This window comes from Dama dama, chromosome 11 (assembly GCF_033118175.1).
Source record: "Dama dama isolate Ldn47 chromosome 11, ASM3311817v1, whole genome shotgun sequence".
In the NCBI taxonomy this organism is placed as follows: domain Eukaryota; kingdom Metazoa; phylum Chordata; class Mammalia; order Artiodactyla; family Cervidae; genus Dama; species Dama dama.
In genome coordinates this window covers 101,855,765-101,877,902 of record NC_083691.1, presented here as the reverse complement: position 1 = coordinate 101,877,902, position 22,138 = coordinate 101,855,765, and the positions used below count along the sequence as shown (strand labels likewise).

The 22,138-nt window shown below is 47.7% G+C and overlaps 1 long non-coding RNA gene across 2 annotated transcripts in view; it reads left to right on the top strand.

Annotated features, from left to right (window-relative positions):
- The window catches only part of LOC133065231 (uncharacterized), a 49,763-nt gene that overhangs the window by 14,930 nt on the left and 12,695 nt on the right, over positions 1 to 22,138 (top strand). The window lies entirely within an intron of this gene.

The window sequence follows — 22,138 nt, the reverse complement described above, 5'->3', positions numbered from 1 at the left end:
TTGCGTCCCGGCTGTTACCTCGGCTGCTGCTAAGCCCTGAGCACCGGGCTCTCGGCCGGCTTACGGGGTGGTCCCTGGGGGTCTGAGTGGGCTGGGCCCCCGCGAGCTTCCAGGGGGCCAAAACCAGCGTAGGCACAGCAGGGCAGCTGGGTGGAGGGTCTGGGCGCCCAAGAGCAGTGCTGGGCAGAGGGCAGGTGGAGGTGGGGCTGGCGCTTCTTCTGCCACCTCCAGTTCCGGTCAGACCCCGAGGGGGAAGTGAACGGGGGTAGATGGTCCCAGTCCTCCCCTGCCCCGCTGCCCTCCCTGGGGGCGGCATGGGGAACAGGCACCTTCACAGCGCGCTGAGCCTGCAGCCCCGCCCGAGGAAGGCAGCCTGGGCTTGGGGGCCGGGCCCAGTTCCCTGCAGGTGCGTGTCAAGCCCAGGAAGGCTCTGGGGCCTGGCCGCCCCGGGGCTCTGGTGGACGCTGGACTCGTGGCTCCTGCAGGCCCGGCTGGCCAGAAAAGGGCCTTGACTTGCGTCTGGCATGTGCCAGACCCTCTGCTCCTGGGAGGTCACAGGGCCCCAGACTGGGTTCGAGCTTGCTAACACAAGTTTCCGGAATTGGGTGAATGTTGTGCTGAATATTTTCTTTTTTTAAGATTAAAAAAAAAAAAAAATGTATTTCTCAGGCTGTAAAAGTCAGTCTTCACAGCTATTCCTGGCGCGTAGGAGAGTGAGCTTTCTCAAGGTTTTCTCGAAGTTTTCTTAAAGGACACCTCTCACTGGTTCTATCAGGTGTGGCACTTGGCTGCTGGGAACAGACAGTTTATCTTACAGAGAACACTGTTTTGCAAGCGGTTTCCCACAATTATGGTCTGAGGGAGGGTCCCTGCCAGCTTGTCTTAGTCACTTGAGCTTAAGGGAAAGTTGAGTGGCTTTTTTCTTTTGGCTGTTGTTCTTTTATTCTTTCTTCTTTTTTTTCAGTCTGAAAGCAAGAGCCATCTGGGAGCAGGCACACACGGGTAATCACCCCCAGTTAGGGAAACAAAAGGACTGCTGACTGGCGCTTCTGTGCCCCCGAAGGTGGCTGACGGCTTTGGGTGGAATGTCACAAAGCACTCACACTGGGGGGTGAGTCAGAAATCCTTGGGTCACTTGTGGTTTTCTTCATGGTTTTGGTGTGACTATTAACTTGTTTTTGCTTCACAAGAAAAACAGGTGTTTGGGTGTCTGTTTGAAACACTGCCATCTTGCTCATGTCCCAGTCCCACGGCTGCCCCAGGTTGACACCAGATAGGTAACCTGAGAACCGGGCACTGCCAGCAAACCCTTTAGACAGACAGGGCGCCCCTGGGCACCGCCGCCACCTTGACCGCAGATCCTGTGATGTCCGTGAAGCGGAAGGTGCATTTGGAGTAAACTGGTGGCTTGAGGAGTTTCCAGTGCTCACCCGTCGGGTCCCCGCAGACCCCTCTGGAGCGAGTGTCCACTTTGGAAGTGAGTGTGTGCTCTGACCTTGGCCTTGATTTTCTACCTGCCACCTGGATGAGCTGACAGCTCTCACCTTGAGTTCTGTTGCTTTTTGGATGGAAATCAAGGTAGCACATTTGTCCAAACGCTGCTCTGGGTTTTCTTTCTACCTGGCCAGACATCGTGTCATCTCCACATCTGCTGATGTCCATTTGCATGCGCTCTGCATCAGGGATACCATGAGACTCCCCTACTTCCGCCACCTGCCCTGTTCCCAGATTGCAGTTGCCTTCAGCTTCCCCGGGGCCCTCAAGCCTGAAAGAATGGATGTGAGGCTTTCCAGCTCAGATCTTCAGAAAGGAGAACAGTTGGCTCCAATCAAGTCTGTTCTGTTCACAGACTTGTGAAGGGGAAGGGACACACCAGTTTGAACCCTCGATTCCGGGACTGGAGGTGTCTGGGATCTGCTAGAAAAAGATAAGGGGCCTTAAAAAAAAAAAAACAAACAACGATGGAGAAGGAAATGGCAACCCACTCCAGTATTCTTGCCTGGAAAAGTCCATGGACAGAGGAGTCTGGCAGGTTGAAGTCCATGGGATTACATGACTGAGCATGTGTGCACGAGGGTGGAGGGAAATGGGTTGGTAGCAATAAAGTGGTAGAACTAAAAAAAAAAAAAAACAAAACAAAACAACGAGAGTTAAATGTGGCCCCAAGTGTCCTCCTTTTGCCCCATCCTTTTGTCCCTGCCTTATAGCTGATCTGTGGCCCTTAGAGGTGAGATTCTGCAAGACTGGGGCTTTCATCTGCAGCTCGGAGCAGAGGTGGTTGGTCTGCCAAACCATGACTGTCCAGCGTGTCCCTTTCCTGTACTCTGCCACCAAGCCAGGCCCCAAGGCTGTGGGGACCACTAGCAATCATGGACATTCCTGTCGATGACAAAGAGCTCCAAAAATTTGCAGCTGGCAGGAAGAATCAGGGCAGCCGGTGAGTCAGAGGCTCGGGATAGTTAGAAATAAATGTCATTTCCAAGGGAGATGGCGGTGCAGCGGGAGAAGCAGCTGCTCCCAGTCGCCTTTGCTCTCTTTCTTGCTGTGTCCACAGTCCTTGAATTTGCCTGATGCATAGCAGCTGGATGACTTCATTCTTTACTATTTGGGAGGTAAGAGGCAGTGCAGGGTGGGATGCTAGGTGCACACAGTCACTGTCGGGGCCATCTTTTACCTTCTCTTCCCACATATAATTATCGAGGGGACCCGGAGTGGTGTAATCAAGAAGGTTTACACCATCAGATTGGGGTTCCTGGGCGCCCTCCATGGCTGGGATGGACTTCCTGTGGGAGGCAGAGCTGGAGCCAGAAGTGGGGAGAGGGGATGCCAGCTTGTGGATAAAGCTCTCTCCAGCCCATCCTCACCAGAGAGTAAAACTTCATCAGGATGAAGCCCAGTGCCAGCCGGAAGCTACCTTTGCAGCAAATGAGAGATTCCTTCCGTCTCTGAAATTCTCATCCTCAGGGAGAGCTGTCCCTCCAAGGCCGGTGGTCAAGAGAGGGGACTGTGTGTTGGGGGCGTGTGGGGAGGGGCAGAGGCTCATCCCCCAGGCAGGGAGCCAGAACGAGCTGCAGTGCAAAAGGCCTTTGGAAAGATTGGAGATTTCTCAGGTGTTGGGGACCCCGTAGACTTCCAAGTTGTGGATGAGGCTGGTGAGTGAGGCATCTGCCCCACAGACCACGCTCATCTAGTGCAGAGGTGGTCTGCTAGCCTTCTGTCACTCAGGAGGTGTTTGTCATACCAGTGGGGACCATGAAAACCCTGAAACCCAAAGGCTCAGGCCCAGAGGTGGACAAGAGTCTTAAAATACACAAGGGTGCCTCCCAAGTTTTTCTTTGATTTGACCAAAATTGACGGAGCACCTGTCATACAAGGGGAACTGCGTGTGTGTGCGTGCTAAGTTCTTCTGTCCTGTCTCTTTGTGACCCTATGGACTGTAGCCCGCCAGGTTCCTCCGTCCATGAGATTCTCCAGGCAGGAATACTGGAGTGGGTTGCCATGCTCCTCCAGGGGGGCTTCCCGACACAGGGGTCCAGCCTCATCTCCGGTGGCTCCTGCACTGCAAGCAGATTCTTCACCACTGAGCCACTGGGGACGCTCAAGGGGAACCGAACCAGCGTCAAGAGGATGTAGCTGCTGCTGGCGACACACGGATGAAAAGCCCAAACGGGAGCTGCTGTCATATTCTCCAGAGCCCAGAGGTGTTCCTAGGGAAATGGGGGAGGAAGTGGTCCTCAGAAACTGCCAATATTTAAAAAAATCCTATTCTTGTGTTTGTTTTTCCATCTGGCAGCACCTCTAGGAACACAGGGACTCCAATCTACTTATTTGGCACTTACCTGCCCAGCCTGACCTTCTCATCTAAGACCAGACTTGAACACAAAGCCTGGAGCCTTGGTGCTCAGAAATGGGGCAGAAGGAGGGGATCCTCCAGGGGAGCCCTGAGGCCCTTTCTCCTGCGTCTTACTGGCTTCCCAGAAAACCAAGGTGTGTCTGACTGAGCTTGGCTGTGTGTGTTCCGTGAATCTTCTCCCTCCCGGGGCTGGGCGGTGTGTTCTGTCTGCCCCCTACCCTGTCCAGTGCCTCCATCTCCCTCCCCAGTCAGAGCTCCACCAGAACGAGTGCTCGCTTTGTGCAAAGCAGTGTGTGGCTGGGGGAGAGGTGAGCCAGGCCTGACCTGGCCGCAGAGAGAAAGGGGACCAGTGGGCCCTGCTCAGACTCCTAGCTCAAGCCAGTGCTCCCTCTCTGAGCAGGTCTTGAGCTGTGGACACGTGGGGCACATTCTTCATTATCTGGGTCTCTCTCGTGAGCATCAGTGAGCTCAGAGTGCACTGTAAAAACAGCTTTAACACAGATGCCTTGTGGGGAATGGTGGACCAATTGTACCCCAAATCCTTTAAGGTGATGTCTGATGCGTGCACGCATGCTCAGTCATGTTTGACTCTTTGCGGCCCCATGGACTACAGCCCGCCAGGCTCGTCTGTCCATAGAATTCTCCAGGCAAGAATACTGGAGTGGGTTGCCATGTCTTCCTTCAGGAGATTGTCCTGACCCAGGGACTGAAGCCGCGTCTCCTGCTTCTCCTGCACTGGCAGGAGGATTCTTTACCGCCAAGCCACCTGGGATGTCAATACGAAGTCTAGGTGGGAATTTTCTTACCCTCTTCTCAAGGTCACCTTGAGGGGAAGACCTTCCTCTCCCCCACTTCCTGGAGGATTGGGTTGAACCCTTTGTTTTTCTCCGTCCAACGTGCTGACCTGAACCCAGAGAGGAGCCGAGTCACGTCTGATTGGGGAGGCTGGTGAGAGCCTCACAGACCTGGGGCCATGTGTGCCAGGAAAGTGGCCACCATGTTGTTCTCGATGATGCTCTCTCGTGACCCATGTGCCCACCACCCGAGTCTCACCCATTAGAAGGAATAGCCAAGGCCATTCTGTTTTCTTTCTGGAGGGCATGCACAACTGGAGGAGAACCGGTCTATTCTGATAGCCATCTGGGGACTTAGGGGCCAGCACTTAGCTGACCCAACTCTCCCTTTGACCTTCACTTGGGTGGTAATGCTGGGAGTCTCCAGCTGGGCCTCTGGGATCAACCAAGTTCCCTAATCCAGCCTTTCCACAGAGCTTTGTGAGTTTTGGGTTATTTTGTCTTCATTTTCAAGTTTCTTTCAGGGAAATTCAAGTTTTCTTGAGCACCGACTAGTCACAAATACTCTTCAAAGTGACAACACTCATCAGAGAGTCTGTCCTCCATGTCCTTGTTGTGACACTTCATGAGCTGCAGTGGCCCCCTTGGCCAGTCTCCACGATGTCGGGGGACCCAGCTGGGGATACAGAGAGGCTGAGACCTAGAATCATCCAAAGGCTTGCCTGTGCTTGTGGCGGCTGCTGCTGTCAGCCGGGACTTTCAGCCAGATTACCTGTACATGGCCTGAGCATCTTCTCAGCATGGGGGCCTCAGTGAGGTCATGCTTCTTAATGAGTCTCAGGGATTCCAGCTGCCAGGTAGAAATGGCCTCAGATATTATGAGCTAGCTTTGGAAACCATGTGTGACACTTTTGCTACACTCTTGACTGTAAGCAAGTTCCAGGCTGGTTGGGATCAAGGCAAGAGGACTTAGATCCCACCTCTTGGTGAAGAATGCCAGGACAGCAGGTAAGACTGGAGGTATTCTTGTGACCACTGTTTGGAAACACAAGTGTCCTGTTTCACTGGCAGATACAAGGTGGAGAACAATGGAAGCTGGAGGGGAGGTCCTCAGGAACAGCCAGCAATGGAGAGGGGTGGGTTTCTCCTCCATTTGACCGGGAAATACCTGTGCAGGACAGGGGCGCAGGGACCCTTGCGGTGGGACGCTGCTTGCTGGCTCTGTGCACTCATCTGAATCCTTTTACTTTTTAAAGATTTTATTCATTTATTTCTTTGTGGTTGTGCTGGGTCTTCCTTGCTTGCAGGCTTTTCTCCAGTTGGGGTGAGTGGGGGCTATTCTGTAGTTGTGGCGCTCAGGCTCTAGGGCACCAGAGCTTCTGTGACTGCGGCTCCCAGGCCCCAGAGCACGGCCTCAACGTTGCTCTGTGGCTTGTGGGATCTTCCCAGGTCAGGGGTCTGACCCCTGTCTCCTGGACGGGCAGGCGGATTCTTTACCACGGAGCCACCTGGAGCCTCAGCTCTCACAGTGAGTAGCCGTCATCTGTCCTCTCCTCATTCGTTTTTGGCTAAAACTGCTGCTGTGGAGGCGTGGTGACCGCTTTCTGCCAAAGCGCTCTGTTCAGGGCTGTAGTCTCACACACGCCCCATCAACACGGCTGCTCTTACCACCCGACTTCTCATACCTGTACTGAGGGCCCCGCCAGGGGGCTGCTGGGCCTTTCTCTTTCTCAGACCTATCTGAAGGCAGACTGTGCATTGAAAGACGATCTCTACCTGACCACTGCCCTGAAGGGTTAAAATCGACCCTCACCCTTTCCAGATTAAGTTTCTAAGTGGTAAGGAGGTTTGGGATAATCATTTGATTATTACAGTATTTATTCAAATGGATAGGAAACTGCCTCACTATTTTTTTAATTGAAGTATAGTTGATTTGAAGTATAGTCAAATTGATGCTTTCGACTTTTGGCCACCTGATGCGAAGAGTTGACTCACTGGAAGAGACCCTGATGCTGGGAAAGACTGAGGGCAGGAGGAGAAGGAGGAGACAGAGGATGAGATGGCTGGATGGCATCACTGACTCAACGGACATGGGTTTGAGCAAATTCCAGGAGATAGTGAAGGACAGGGAAGCCTGGGGTGCTGCAGTCCTTGGGTCACAAAGACTCAGACAGGACTTAGTGACTGGAGAGCAACAACAAGTCATAGTTGATTCACAATATTGTAAGTTAGTGTAGGGCAAAGTGACTCAGTTATATATATATGTAATATAAATATTATATATTCATTTTCAAATTTTTTCTTGTTTATTGCAAGATATTGGATATGGTTCCCTGTGCTATACAGTAGGACCTTGTTTATCTATTTTATATATAGTAGTGTGTATCTGCTAATCCCAAATTTATCCCTCCCTGAACTTTCCCCTTTGGTAGCCATAAATCTGCTCTGTCTGCCAGTTTGAATGCCAACATCAAGTAAGCAGATGGTCCTGGCAATGTTTGCAGCCATTAAAAATCATGTTTTCCAAGAATATGTAATGACAGAGGGAAATATGATCTCATGTTAAATGAATTGCTTCAATATTCCAAACTGTGTACCCAGCATGGTCTGGTGAGTCAGCTGTAATAACCACAGGCAGGATGAGGGGCCAGCCAAACCCTGCTTGTTCATTCTCATGGGAGAGGAGGTGGGAAGGAGGCCTCAGGAGAAGGTGTCTCTTCTGGCGGGGGGGGGTCAGTTAAAACCTGGCCAACAGGGTCGACCCGGAGGGGAATGAGGATCTTGCCCGGCAAGAGGGAGGAGGAGAAAGGGCCGGGGGCACCACGGACGGAGCTCCTGTCTGTGAGCGTGTCCCACGAGCCAGTCTGGTCCTGCCATCCCAGACCTGGCCTACCCCTTTGACTGGAGTCCGTTGATTGCTAACCTCTTGTTTGGCAGGTCCTTTAGACTCTCCTAAGGTCCTGTCTGGATGGTCCTTCTTTTGATTTGACTTTATTTTTTAGTTATTATTTTTTTGGTTGCTCTATGAGGCTTGCAGGATCTTAGTTCCCTGACCAAGAATTGAACCTGGGCCCACAACAGTGAAAGTGCTAAGTCCTAATGTTGCAGTGAAACGGAAAGAAGAGGAATGAGTTTTTCTCTTTCCCTTTCCTGAGAACAAAGAAGATAAAGAGAACAGTGAGCAGGCCTGAATATTCCTTGTTTTTTTTTCACTTTAACTATTCCTAACTCTGAATGTCTGTAACTAAATTTGCTTTTCTGCCCCCTAATTCTGCAAGAGCTACAATTCACATTTTTCTCCTTTGACTCTACACCAAATACATCTTATATCTGGTGTTTACCCTTACAACACCCTTCCCCGTGTAGTTACATATCAGAAAGAAGACTGCAGAGGCACCAAACTGCCATACTCGGTTACTGGGTTACTGACGCCAGTTCAAGACTGTCTTTGAAGCAATGCAACAGGAAGAAATCAAGATCCCATCACCTTTGTTCCTCATTACTCCTGACTGGAAGCCCTTGCCTTACATAAGCCTCTAGATTCCTCATGGAGGGAGGGCGCAGTTCTTGAGGCATGAGGCTACTGTGTTCCCCCCTCCACCTGCTGGGAATTAAAGCCAGCTTTCTATTTTCTAAACTCTGTCTCCATGTTTTTAATTCAGCTTCGGTGGGCAGAGAAGGTCAAAATTTTGGCCAGCAACACTAACCATTGGACTGCCAGAGAATTCCCTTATTTTGATTGTTGAAGACTATTTCAAAAGCAATGTGAATGCAGTCTAGTCCCATAACTAGAGGATCAGATTCAGTGAATCTATGTGGCTTCAAAAATAAATTGCACATGTATTTTTCAATTATCACCATTAATAATTATAAATAACTTGCTTGGGAAGGCTTGTTCATCTCTGGGGCTTGCTATCGTCATATGAATGGGATCTGTGAACACAGATTGGGTGGGCTTTGAAGACCATGATGTTGACTTATTTTTATAGCTGTTGGCTTAGATAGGAATGGAAAGAAAGGAAATTGTCTTAAAAACGTGAACAAATGGAAAAGAACAACTTCTGATTCAGAAGGACCACGCTGGGCGTGCCACTGGCCCATCATGGCAGCCGCTGCAAGCCTAAGACCACGTAAGAGGAGGGTGAGAAGGAAGTGGGTAGTTCAGGCTTTAGGAGCCTTGGGGTTTGGTCACCTCAGTGACTTCTTGGTATTCAGGCAGAGGGCATCTTAAGCCTTGCTCCCTTTCTGGCTTCCTCCCATAGGTATGAACAGGCGTCACTTCATTCATTGGCACTTGTCTAAATTCCTTCTGAGGGAAAAGTTTAGGACATTCTTGTAAAAAAAAAAAAAAAAAAACCAGGAAAAACATTTAAAAAGCATGTGTCAATTCAGAGGAATACATGTTTGCTATTGAAAATCTGCATATTAACTCTGCTATAAATCCTCTGGTTCTTTCTTTTTTAAACATTTTTTTATTCTGAAATCATTATAGAGTCACAGGATGTTGCATAGATGGTGCAGAGAAGCCCTGTGTACCCTCCATCACTTAGCCCACCAGTTAAAACTTACATAATTATGGTCCAGAATCAAAACCAGAAAACTGGCCTGGGCACACAGTGTGTGTATAGTTTTCTGCCAGGTTGTTACAGGTGTAGATGCCTGAACGCACTGCTGCCGTCAAGGTGCAGGACTGCCCCATCACTGAAAAGATTCCCTCCTGTTTCCCCTGACGGTCACCCCTTCTCTCCCCCCGACCACTAATTTGTTCTCCATGTCTGTATTGTGGTTATTTTGAAGATGTGATGTAGATTGAATCATATAGTATGTGGCCTTTTGAGACTGTATTTTATTTTCATTCAGCAGAATTCCCCTGAGACCCGTGCAAGCTGTATCAACCATCTGTTCCTTTTTTATCGCCAAGTAGTACTCCACTGTAATGTTAATTTCATGTGTTAACTTGGTTAGATCATGGTTCCCAGGTATTTGGTCAAACATTATTTTATTTTGCTCCTGCAGAGGTATCTTTTAAGAGGAGATTAACATTTAAATCAGTAGAATTTGTAAATAAGTAATTGATGGACTCAATAGGAAAAAAACCTGACTTTTCCCAAGGAAGAGGGAAACTTTCAGCAGACTGACTTCAGATTTGACCTACCATATCAACTCTTCCCTGGGTCTCCAGTTTGCTAATATATTCTGAAGGTTTTAGATTGACAGTCTCCACAATTATACAAGCCAGTTTCTTAAAATCTATCTATCTAACTCTGGAGAATGCTTGCTAGTACATTCACAGTATGGTTCTATCAGTATGTTTGAATATTCATCCATTCACTAAAGGACATTTTGATTGTTTCCAGCTTAGGGATATTATAAAAGAAATAAGGCAACAATAAAAATTTGTATAAAAGGTTCTGTGTGGACATAAGTTTTTACTTATCTGAGATAGATACTCATGACTGCAGTGACTGTAATATTTTACATTACCACCAACAACGGATGACAGATCCAGTTTCTCTGAATCCTCACCAGCATTTGTTATTGTCATTATTTTCATTTTAGCTACTCTGATAGGTATGTAATGATATCTCATCATGGTCTTAATTTGCGCTTCTCTAATGGCTAGTGTTATTGATCATCTTTTTATGTGTTTACTTGCCATTTGTGTATCCTCTTTAGTGACTTTGCCTGTTTTCTAGATATAAGTCCTTGGTCAGATATAGGATTTTTCAAGTAAGTTCTCCAAGTCTCTGGTAGGCATCAGATCAGTCAGTCAGTTCAGTTGCTCAGTCGTGTCTGACTGTTTGAGACCCCATGAATTTCAGCACGCCAGACCTCCCTGTCCATCACCAACTCCTGCAGTCCACCTAAACCCATGTCCATTGAGTCCATGATGCCATCCAACCATCTCATCTTCTGTCATTCCCTTCTCCTCCTGCCCTCAATCTTTCCCTGCATCAGGGTCTTTTCCAATGAGTCAGCTCTTTGCATCAGGTGGCCAGAGTGTTGGAGTTTCAGCTTCAACATCAGTCCTTCCAATGAACAGCCAGGACTGATTCCCTTTAGGATGGACTGGTTGGATCTCCTTGCAGTCCAAGGGGCTCTCCAGAGGCTTCTCCAACACCACAGTTCAAAAGCATCAATTATTCGGCACTCAGCTTTCATTATAGTCCAACTCTCACATCCATACATGATTATGGGAAAAACCATAACCTTGACTAGACGGACCTTTGTTGACAAAGTAATGTCCTGCTTTTTATATGCTGTCTAGGTTGGTCATAACTTTCCTTCCAAGGAGTAAGCGTCTTTTCATTTCATGGCTGCAATCATCATCTGCAGTGATTTTGGGGCCCAGAAAAATAAAGTCAGCCACTGTTTCCACTGTTTCCCCATCTATTTGCCGTGAAGTGATGGGACTGGATACCATGATCTTAGTTTTCTGAATGTTGAGCTTTAAGCCAACTTTTTCACTCTCCTCTTTCACTTTCATCAAGAGGCTCTTTAGTTCTTCTTCACTTTCTGCCATAAGGGTGGTGTCATCTGCAGTATCTGAGGTTATTGATATTTCTCCCGGCAATCTTGATTCCAGCTTGTGCTTCCTCCAGCCCAGCGTTTCTCATGATGTACTCTGCATATAAGTTAAATAAGCAGAGTGACAATATACGGCCTTGATGTACTCCTTTTCCTATTTGAAACCAGTCTGTTGTTCCATGTCCAGTTCTAACTGTTGCTTCCTGACCTGCATACAGGTTTCTCAAGGGGCAGGTCAGGTGGTCTGGTATTCCCATCTCTTTCAGAATTTCCCACAGTTTATTGTGATCCACACAGTCAAAGGCTGTGGCATAGTCAATAAAGCAGAAGTAGATGTTTTTCTGGAACTCTCTTGCTTTTTCAATGATCCATTGGATGTTGGCAATTTGATCTCTGGTTCCTCTGCCTTTTCTAAAACCAGCTTGAACATTTGAAAGTTCATGGTTCATGTATTGCTGAAGCCTGGCTTGGAGAATTTTGAGCATTACTTTACTAGTGTGGGAGATGAGTGCAATTGTGTGGTAGTTTGAGCATTCTTTGGGATTGCCTTTCTTTGGGATTGGAATGAAAACTGACCTTTTCCAGTTCCATGGCCACTGCTGAGTTTTCCATATTTGCTGGCATATATGGTATGCCATATAGGCATAATCTCAAAGATTTCCCCACCAAGATTCCTGTTCCCTGACTATTCAGTCAAACATTAGATACTGCTGTGAAAGGGGTTTTCAGATGCAATTAAGATTACTAAGTGAGTGATTTTCTTTTTTTTTTTTTTTTTAAATGAGTGATTTTCAAACAGGGAAATTATCATTAGTTATCTGGCTCAATGTAAGTATGTGCTTGCATGGATGCTAAGTTGTTTTAGTTGTGATGGGCTCAATAAAGGACAGAAATGGTATGGACCTAACAGAAGCAGAAGATATTAAGAAGAGGTGGCAAGAATACACAGAACTATGCAAAAAAGATCTTCATGATCCAGATAATCACAAAGGTGTGATCACTCACCTAAAGCCAGACATCCTGGAATGTGAAGTCAAGTGGGCCTTAGGAAGCATCACTATGAACAAAGCTAGTGAAGGTGATGGAATTCCAGACAAGCTATTTCAAATCCTGAAAGATGATGCTGTGAAAGTGCTGCACTCAATATGCCAGCAAATTTGGAAAACTCAGCAGTGGCCACAGGACTGGAAAAGGTCAGTTTTCATTCCAATCCCAAAGAAAGGCAATCCCAAAGAATGCTCAAACTACCACACAATTGCACTCATCTCACACGCTAGTGAGGTAATGCTTAAAATTCTCCAAGCCAGGCTTCAGCAATACATGAACCATGAACTTTCAGATGTTCAAGCTGGTTTTAGAAAAGGCAGAGGAACCAGAGATCAAATTGCCAACATCCAATGGATCATTGAAAAAGCAAGAGAGTTCCAGAAAAACATCTACTTCTGCTTTATTGACTATGCCACAGCCTTTGACTGTGTGGATCACAATAAACTGTGGGAAATTCTGAAAGAGATGGGAATACCAGACCACCTGACCTGCCCCTTGAGAAACCTGTATGCAGGTCAGGAAGCAACAGTTAGAACTGGACATGGAACAACAGACTGGTTTCAAATAGGAAAAGGAGTACATCAAGGCCGTATATTGTCACTCTGCTTATTTAACTTATATGCAGAGTACATCATGAGAAACGCTGGGCTGGAGGAAGCACAAGCTGGAATCAAGATTGCCGGGAGAAATATCAATAACCTCAGATACTGCAGATGACACCACCCTTATGGCAGAAAGTGAAGAAGAACTAAAGAGCCTCTTGATGAAAGTGAAAGAGGAGAGTGAAAAAGTTGGCTTAAAGCTCAACATTCAGAAAACTAAGATCATGGTATCCAGTCCCATCACTTCACGGCAAATAGATGGGGAAACAGTGGAAACAGTGGCTGACTTTATTTTTCTGGGCCCCAAAATCACTGCAGATGATGATTGCAGCCATGAAATGAAAAGACGCTTACTCCTTGGAAGGAAAGTTATGACCAACCTAGACAGCATATAAAAAGCAGGACATTACTTTGTCAACAAAGGTCCGTCTAGTCAAGGTTATGGTTTTTCTCATAATCATGTATGGATATGAGAGTTGGACTATAATGAAAGCTGAGTGCCGAATAATTGATGCTTTTGAACTGTGGTGTTGGAGAAGCCTCTGGAGAGCCCCTTGGACTGCAAGGAGATCCAACCAGTCCATCCTAAAGGGAATCAGTCCTGGCTGTTCATTGGAAGGACTGATGTTGAAGCTGAAACTCCAACACTCTGGCCACCTGATGCAAAGAGCTGACTCATTGGAAAAGACCCTGATGCAGGGAAAGATTGAGGGCAGGAGGAGAAGGGAATGACAGAAGATGAGATGGTTGGATGGCATCATGGACTCAATGGACATGAGTTTGGGTAAACTCCGGGAGTTGGTGATGGACAGGGAGGCCTGGCGTGCTGCAGTTCATGGGGTCAGAAAGAGTCAGACACGACTGAGCGACTGAAGTGAACTGAACTCTTTGGAAACCCATGGACTGTAGCCCACCCGGCTCATCTGTCCATGGGATTCTCCAGGCAAGAATACTGGAGTGGATTGCCATGCCCTCCTCCAGTGTTACGTACGTGAACCCTTAAAGGTAAAGGAGGAAGAAAATGGGTCGGGAGAGAGAAAGAAAGAAGAGAAAGAGGGAATAAAGGAAGAAGGAGGAGGAAGAGGAGAAGAGAAGGAGAGGAAAAATAAGAAGAAGAAGAACAGGAAAGTTGGTAGCCGGGAGCTGGGAGGAGAGAAGGGCAAGAGGTCAGAACGATATGAAGTGTCAGAAAGATTCAACCCACCATTGCTGACTTTGAAGATGGAGTAGGGGGATCACTAGCCAAAGAATGCAGGAGATGTCTAGAAGCTAAGGATGACCCCAGCAAAGAAATGGCAACATTAGTCCTAGAAATGCATGAAACTGAACTCTGCCCACAGCCAGAGTGAGTCTGGGAGATTATAACCACCAGAGGCTCTGCAAAGGAACACAGTTGTCCTGCTAAGGAAGACCTAGAACAGAGAAACCAGCCAAGCCTACCAGACTTCCGACCTATAGAACTATAAGAGAATGAATGGGTGTTGTTTTAAGTTGTTAAATGTGTGGTAATTTGCTGCGGAAGTGTTAGTCATCCAGTCGTGTCCGACTCTTTGTGACCCCATGGACTGTAGCCCACCAGGCTTCTCTGTCCATGGGATTCTCCAGGCAAGAATACTGGAGTGGGTTGCCATTTCCTTCTCCAGGGAAACTTCCAGTACTATGTTGCTATAGTAGTTAAGAGTAGACATTCTTATCTTGTTCTTGGTCTTAGGTGGAAAGCACTCTTTCATCAAGTGTGGTGCTAGCTACATATAGCTTTTGGTAGATGTTGCTTGTCAGGTTGAGGAAATTCTCCTCTATTCTTCTTAAATACTGCTAAATTTTATTTATTAATATTTTGTTTAAGTCTTTAGAAGATATATTTGTATTGTCTGCAGTTTTGCTTTTATACTGTTTTTGTCTGGTTTGATATCAAGTAATACTAGGATCATAAAATAAATTTCTATTTTCTGGAAGAAATTATGTTACATTTGGGTTAAAAAATCCTTTCAGTGAAATCATCTGGGTCTGGAGATTTCTTTTCAGAAAGTTTTAAAATTATGGGTTAAATTTATTTATTAGTTATAGGGCTGTTCATAGTATCTCCTTCATCTCAGATAAATGGTGCAGTGCAGTGATCAGCCACTTAGTTGTGTCCAAATCTTTGTGACCCTATGGACTGTAGCCTGCCAGGCTCCTCTGTCCATGGGGATTCTACAGGCAAGAATACTGGAGTGGGTTGCCATGCCCTCCTCGAAGGGATCTTGTAGTTACTAATTTTCAAGGAATTTGTTAACTTCATCTAAATTGTCAAATTTATGCATGTAATGTTGTTCCTAGTATTTCCTTATTAACCATGTGATATCTGTTATATTTGTTGCTTTATCCCATTTCATTGTTGATGCTGGTGATTTGTATCTTATCTTTTTTGCCAGTCTTGCCAGAGGTTTGTTAATTTTATTGATCTTTTCAAATAACCAATTTTTGCTTTCATTGATTTTCTCTATTGACCTTCTGTTTTCAATTTTAGTGATTTCTGCTTTTCTGATTTCTGGTGCAACTATACCTCCCCAGCCCCCTCCCCCCACCGTTGCCCGCCCACCCCCCCCACCCCCCCCCCCCCCCCAACTCGTCCCCACCATGGGCACAGGAGAGAGTTGAATTGAGTCATGGAGGTGAAAGTGGAGAAGTGGGTGGGGGTGAGGCAGATATTTGTTTTTATCCTTACATTTGGAGAGTTGCTGACAGGAGGAGTGGGTAGGTAATAAGGAACAGCCCAAGGAATGGAGAAGGGGTGTTCCAGAAGGTCTAGTGCATTTGCTCTCCTTCTGTCTGCAGGAGGCATGTGGAGTGAGCTGGAGGCTGTGAGAGGACAGACCACACCAGGCTCTGTGGAATGGAATCCTGAATCCAGCAGTGCTCTGGGCACTGGAGAACACAGTCCCTTTAAACCCTGGAACCCAGTCACAGGGGAAACTGAGAGGCTTAGCCTCTGTGTCTTGGAGTATGCCCTTCCCACTTTTATCACTAATCTGGAGAATTCTGGAGACACTTCACTTGCATTTAAAGGAATATTTGCACAGGAGGATTCTTTCTGAAATTGTTTGCATCCGGGGACTCAAATCGCCTAATTGGGTCCAGGAGTACTTTCTTATTTGTGCGGTGAGGTGGCCTGGATAGAGCCCGCCTGACCGCCTGCTCTGAAGTGGGATTTGTCTGCCCAGGTTGTCAAGGGGGTGGGGAGGGGGAGGTGAGCATTGCCTGCAGCAGAGCGGGGCACTCCATCTACTTAGGAAGTCCCAGGCTGCCTTTCCATGTAACTGTTCCAAGGGAAAGCTTCCCAGACCTTTTGGAGTTCAAACAGCTCTTGTAAAATGGCATTTTGATGAGCTGAGCATAAATGAATTGGAAATGTTCAGATAATGTTTCCCTAGGGTTTAAAAACCAAGGAGAAATGTGCTTGGCAAAGGGTCTAAGGGGCTGGGCCAAAAGTTTGAAAAGTGATTTGAGATGCTGTGATGAACCCAAATTACCACCAGTTTCTGCCATCCTTGCTGGTGCAGAGGGCCTGGGGGAAGGGGCCTCAGGCAGGAGGAAAGAGCTCCTTTCTCTACCAGGGAGAAGGGAGAGCAGCTTTGACACCATGGTCATCTAATGTGGGGCTTTCTCTCTGGGCTGAGTTTACTATCAGATCTGTCTACCCATCTCTCCATCCATTATTCCATCCATCCTTCCATCCATCTATCCATCATTCCATCCATCCATTCATCCATTCATCATTGCACCCATCCATCCATCCATCCATTCATCCATCCATCATTCTACCCATCCTTCTGTCCACCTATCCATCTAACGAGTACTTATTAAGCACGCACTGTGTACATGACTCTTAAGAAGACAGAAGGTAATGCGCCTCAGTCCCTGACCTTTCAGATCTTAGTGTTCTGGTGGGAGAAACTTGAGGACAGGCAGGGGCTACAGGAGTCAGGGTAAGAATGGTACCCCTTTGAGACTTTCAGAGTGACAACTTTGCCAAAGTTTCCAATGACACCCTGGTGGGGTGACAGGATGCCTACAAGTTGGACCAGGGACCCCCAAGATGAGATGCCATTTGGAATGGAAAGTGAAGGAAGGGGTTCACCCCACACTTGAGCCCAAAGCTGTACCAAAACTACTCCAGGACAGTAGATTCTAGAGATGACAGTAGATTCTAGAGATGACAGTAGTGGAAGGGTCATCAGTGCCCGAGGAGAGCCCTATCCCTCTAAACACTGTCCTGGGACCATTGCTCATTACCCCATGCAGCTCTCACTCCACCCCGGGAGATACTCCTATCCTCCCCTAGAACAAAGAGGCTTTTAGGGTGAGGACTTAGCCCATGGTTACCTGGCTGGAAAGATGGGAACTGGTACCTCCATCTGCACTGGGTGATAGGGCTCCTTTCTAGAGGAAAGAAGAACCAGAACACCAGTTGCTACAAACTCCAGGGTCTGCCATCAGGCTGGGGATGTAGTGTTGACCTTAGCCAGGAAGAGAAATTGTTTAGAACGGCAAGTCTGTAAGCTGCAAGGATATGCCAGCCCAGGGAGGTCTCTTGATGCACCTAAATTCTTGTTGGTGCAGAAAACAGAATCTTGGAAGAGATTCGGAGACCTCTGGATCTGATTTCTAATTATGCTGACCCATCCTGTCCAAAAAGGGAACTTTTTAAATTAATAAAATACTTTTTATTTTGTACTGGAGTATAGCTGATTAATGCTTCCTAGGTAGTGCAGTGGTAAAGAATCTGCCTGCCAGTGCAGGAAATGCAGGCTACGCTGGTTTGATCCCTGTGTTGGGAAGATCCCCTGGAGAAGGAAATGGCAACCCACTCCGTATTCTTGACTGGAAAATCCCATGGACAGAGGAGCCCCAAGGACTACAGTCCACTGGGTCACAAAGAGTCAGACAGGACTGAATGAGCACTGGCACTGGCTTAGCTGGTTAACAATGTTATGATAGTTTCAGGTGGACATTGGAGGGATTCAGTCATACATATGCACGTATCCATCCTCCTCCAAACTCCCCTCCCATCCAGGCTGCCACAGAAAATTGAGCAGAATTCCTGAAAGGGAACTTAAATATGGACTTTTTTTTTTTCTTTCTTAGACATGATTATGCTTAGTGTCTGTGATATAGACTTAAATACTGAGGAACCTAAGATGCACATTTCAGCCTTTTGTTTCTTTGTCTGTTGCTTACCCTTGCCAACATGCCCTGCTGGGTGAAAGGATTCTGATAGACATGTGCATGCTGGCCTGCTTCTAAATATAGAATCACTGCAAGTGCAACAGCTACAAAGGTAGACCAGAGCCAGGGTGTGGTGCCAGTAATGGAAACACCTGGAAGGCACTGGTGTTTGTGTTCTAATTGTCCAGACTGAAGAATGGCTCTTGGAAAAACTCCAAGCCGATCTAAGTACTGTACAGACTTTTCTTGATGTGTGCAGTGTATGGCATTACTGAGAGAGTCAGTGTATTTTAAACCATGTTTGTTTTTTTTTTAAAAAAAAACAACTCAACACAATATTAACACGTCATACGGGGTTCTGTCCAGGCTTAGATAATAATGAATGGATTGTTAGCTACACAGATGTCAAGAATGAAGTTTGAAAATCACGTGAGATGTGATGTGATTATTTCTTGTGAAGGACTTTCCCCAAGTTATATCTGACAAATGCTATCAGAGTCCCTTCCCCATCATGGTGACATCAGAATAGAAACCTCCCTAACATCTTAAATGTCCCCAAGGAGGCCTTGCCTCCCTTGATGAAACCCACTAGCATGAGCAGACATTTTGGAAAGCATTCTAAAGTGGGCTACCACAGCTTCTGTTTGATATAGGAAGGCATCTCTCTTTCCACCTGAGAATGCATGACTGTTTTAGAAATCTAGAAACTTCTGAGACCCATCCAAAATTAGCCACTTTGAAACACAACTCGTTACAATGGTTTTCCTGGCCAGGTGATGTTTTTCTTCGTGTATTGCTCGAAATGAGAAAATGACTGTCACATTCCAAAACAACAAGCAACAAAAATACCTTGTAAGGCAAACTGGCGCTCTAGAAGGGCCAGTTGCTTTTAGCAACAAAACTCATACAAAGGTTGCCAGTTTCTAAATACGCATGTGTGAAAAATCATATGCTTCAGGAGACCTGATCACCATATGGATAAAGGCAAATTCTGTCTTCACTATCCTTGGCATGCCCTCTCATGTCAACAAGCTCCCCGGGTACAGCGTCTGAGTGACGATGCCCTCCCATGAGAAAGTGATTGGGCTCTTTTGGGGGCAGCAGTTCTGGGCATTCTTCTTTTTCTTTTTTTGGCTGTGGCATGCAGGATCTTAGTTCCCTGACCAGGGATTGAACCCGTGCCCCCTGCACTGGGAAGGTAGAATCTTAACCACTGGACAGCTAGGGAGGTTCTGGTTCTGGGGATTCTGAGGAACCTCCATGCACAGGTGGATCTGAGAGTGGAGGGATAGGGGACCCTGTCCTTGGCCAGGCTGGGACACCCACTCACCCCTGGTGTCCCCAGCAGGGATTGGAGGCCAAGCTGGGGTACAGTCAGTATGCTCATTCTAGATCTAGTTCCAGCCCAGGTAAGAATCCCAACCTTCCTGGGAACTAGTCCTTCCTCATCAGGAAGTTTGTTTGCCTATTAGACAAGCTTAGAGCCCCTGCTTCTGTACCTGGCCTGGTGATAGGGCCCAGCAGAGCAGGTAAGAAGAGGAAAGTGGTTCCGCACAGGAAGAACACCTGAAAGTGACCCAGGGGTTGTCTGAGCCTGCCTGGGCTGTGCACTCTGCTTTTATTTTTTCTGGCTGTACTGCACTGCTTGTGAGATCCTAGTTCCCTGACCAGGGATTGAACCCACTCTCCCTACACTAGAAGCTAGTAGTCTTAACCACTGGACCACCAGGGAATCTCTGCACTGTGCTTTTGAGGCACTCTTAACGGTCCTCACTACAGGTGCTTAGGACTAGCTGTGCAGGGCCATTCACAATCATGGGCATCCAGGATGCGAGAGTGTGACAGCAAGTGTGTAGCACAAGGAGTTGGGTAGTGAAGGTCATACCTTTAGTCCCTACAACCCTTAATCTTCTCCTAATCCTTATTCCTCTTCTCTCTCCCCCTCGTCCTAGGAGGGAGATGCTGTGAAGGCCTTCTTGTTACACACCAGGAAATAAGGCCCAAGAAGGTTAAGTGACTTGTTGAACACCCCCCGCTCCCGCCCCTTAAGGAAAAGCATTAAGATGCAGCCCCCTTCCCAGCCTGCACTTTTTGGAAACTGGCAGAATGGGTGTCTTCTGATGATGACACACCTGGAGACCCAGGTTCTGGGACCTGGTGGCTGGGGGAAACCCCTCTCAAAGCCACAAGACTTCCCCAGCCCAGCAGCTCTGAGTTCTGCCAGGGAAGCCCCAGCTTCCTGTTGCCTGGGGAAATTAGAAACCTGAGAGTCAATCCAGGCCTTTCCGAGGCCCGAAAGGAGCTCAGCGAGTGGGGAGAGCAAGTTGGTGCTGGCCCCGAGCGCTGAGGCCACGTGGCACCTGGCACCCTCATCACCTGTCAGAAAACCTGCCGATAGAAAAGGGCCCCAGAGTGCCCTGAGAGGGAAGAGTGGGGTGGCCACAAGGGACTTCAGGGGGCCATCCACACAGTCTCCATCAGCCTTTCCCAACAGTGGGCACGCAAGTCATATGAGCCTGAACCATTGGAGCTCTCCACTTCCGGTGTGGATGGCAGGCATTTCCGGCCCGTAGCTGTTGCGGGGTGGGGTGGGGAGGGGGCAGTGGGGACGCGGAGTAGGACACGTGACTGGTGCCGGCCAATAAGCTGTGAGCCAGTTCACCTAAGTGTTGGTGCCTGCCGCTCCAACACAGAGGTGGGTAACATTCAAGGTGGGGGGCGGGGGTCCCTCTGTCAGGTCCATGAGTGAGCCCAGTGAGCCTCTTAGGTTGGGGCTACAGTTGACAAATCAAAGCCCTCCCAACTGTGGGTACTTGTTGGGTATCTGGCAGGGGAAACCAGGCAGAGAATTGGGCACCCAAGGAAAGAGTTACTCAAAGAGATGGGAGTGATTTTAGGGAATCACTGCTTGAATCGTGAGAATCCCCTTGCGCGTGGCTGGATGCAGTGTGGCTGGAAGTCATTATAAAGGCTCAGCCGGTGCAGGGACCAAGTGGACTTGGATGGGGGAGGGGGTAACATGTTCGGTCTTTGCAGGGTTTTGCAGAATGAGTTATTTCTGGTCCTTGGGCGTGTAGTTTATACCAGGGCTCCTCAAGCTCAGCTCTGCACATAGATTCTCCAGAATCTTGTGGAAAGGCAGAGTCTGTTTCTGCAGATCAGGGATGGGGCCTGAGAGTCCACATTTCCTCTAAGCTCACAGGTTGGCCCAGTGTTATTGGGCAGGCAGGACTACACTTTGACAGGTGAGAGACCTCACTTAGAGCTCCTGCTAAGAGCATGAGTTGGAGGTCAGACCAGGGATCAGGCCCACCTGCTGCAGGCCCCTGTGGTCCCCCATGGCACCACTTGATAGTTAGGGGTGCTTAGGGTCTTCTGATGATGCTAATAGCTGATGAGAGACTTTACCGCTCAGCCTGCACAAACAGGTTTCAGAGTAGGCTGGGTTTTATTTTGGTCTCTGACATTTCGCCAATTTGGCCACAGAATAGGTTGTCAGTTCCAAAATGATTCATTTTCTGGCATGTGGAAATAATTAGAAGTAAGAGATCTTTTCCTACTCTTTGTGAATAAAGAAGATAATGAGGCTGGTGAACAAAAACCAAGGCATTGTGGTAGGTGGAATCCAAAGATGGCCCCCAAGATCCCTCCCTCACTCCTGTCCCACCTGCCTTCACGCGCTTTCTCCCAGCTCTTCAATCAAACACCAACCAGCCTAGGTGTTTTTCTATGAAGGGATTCTGCAAATGTAATTAAGGTCTGCAATCAGTTGACTTTTGGGCTTCCCTGGTGGCTCAGATGGCAAAGAATCTGCCTGTGTGCCGGAGATCAGGGTTCGATCCCTGGGTCAGGAAGATCCCCTGGAGAAGGGAATGATTACCCACTCCAGTATTCTTGCCTGGAGAGTTCCATGGACAGAGGAACCTGGCAGGCTACAGTCCATGGGGTCGCAAAAAAGTCAGATACAGCTGAGCGACTAACACTTTCACACTAGGGAAAGGAGATCATCCTGGGTGAGCCTGGCTTAATCAGATGAAGCCTTAGAAGAAAGATTTGATATGAGAGGGACTCAACTTTTGCTGGTTTTAAAGATGGAGGAGGCTGTG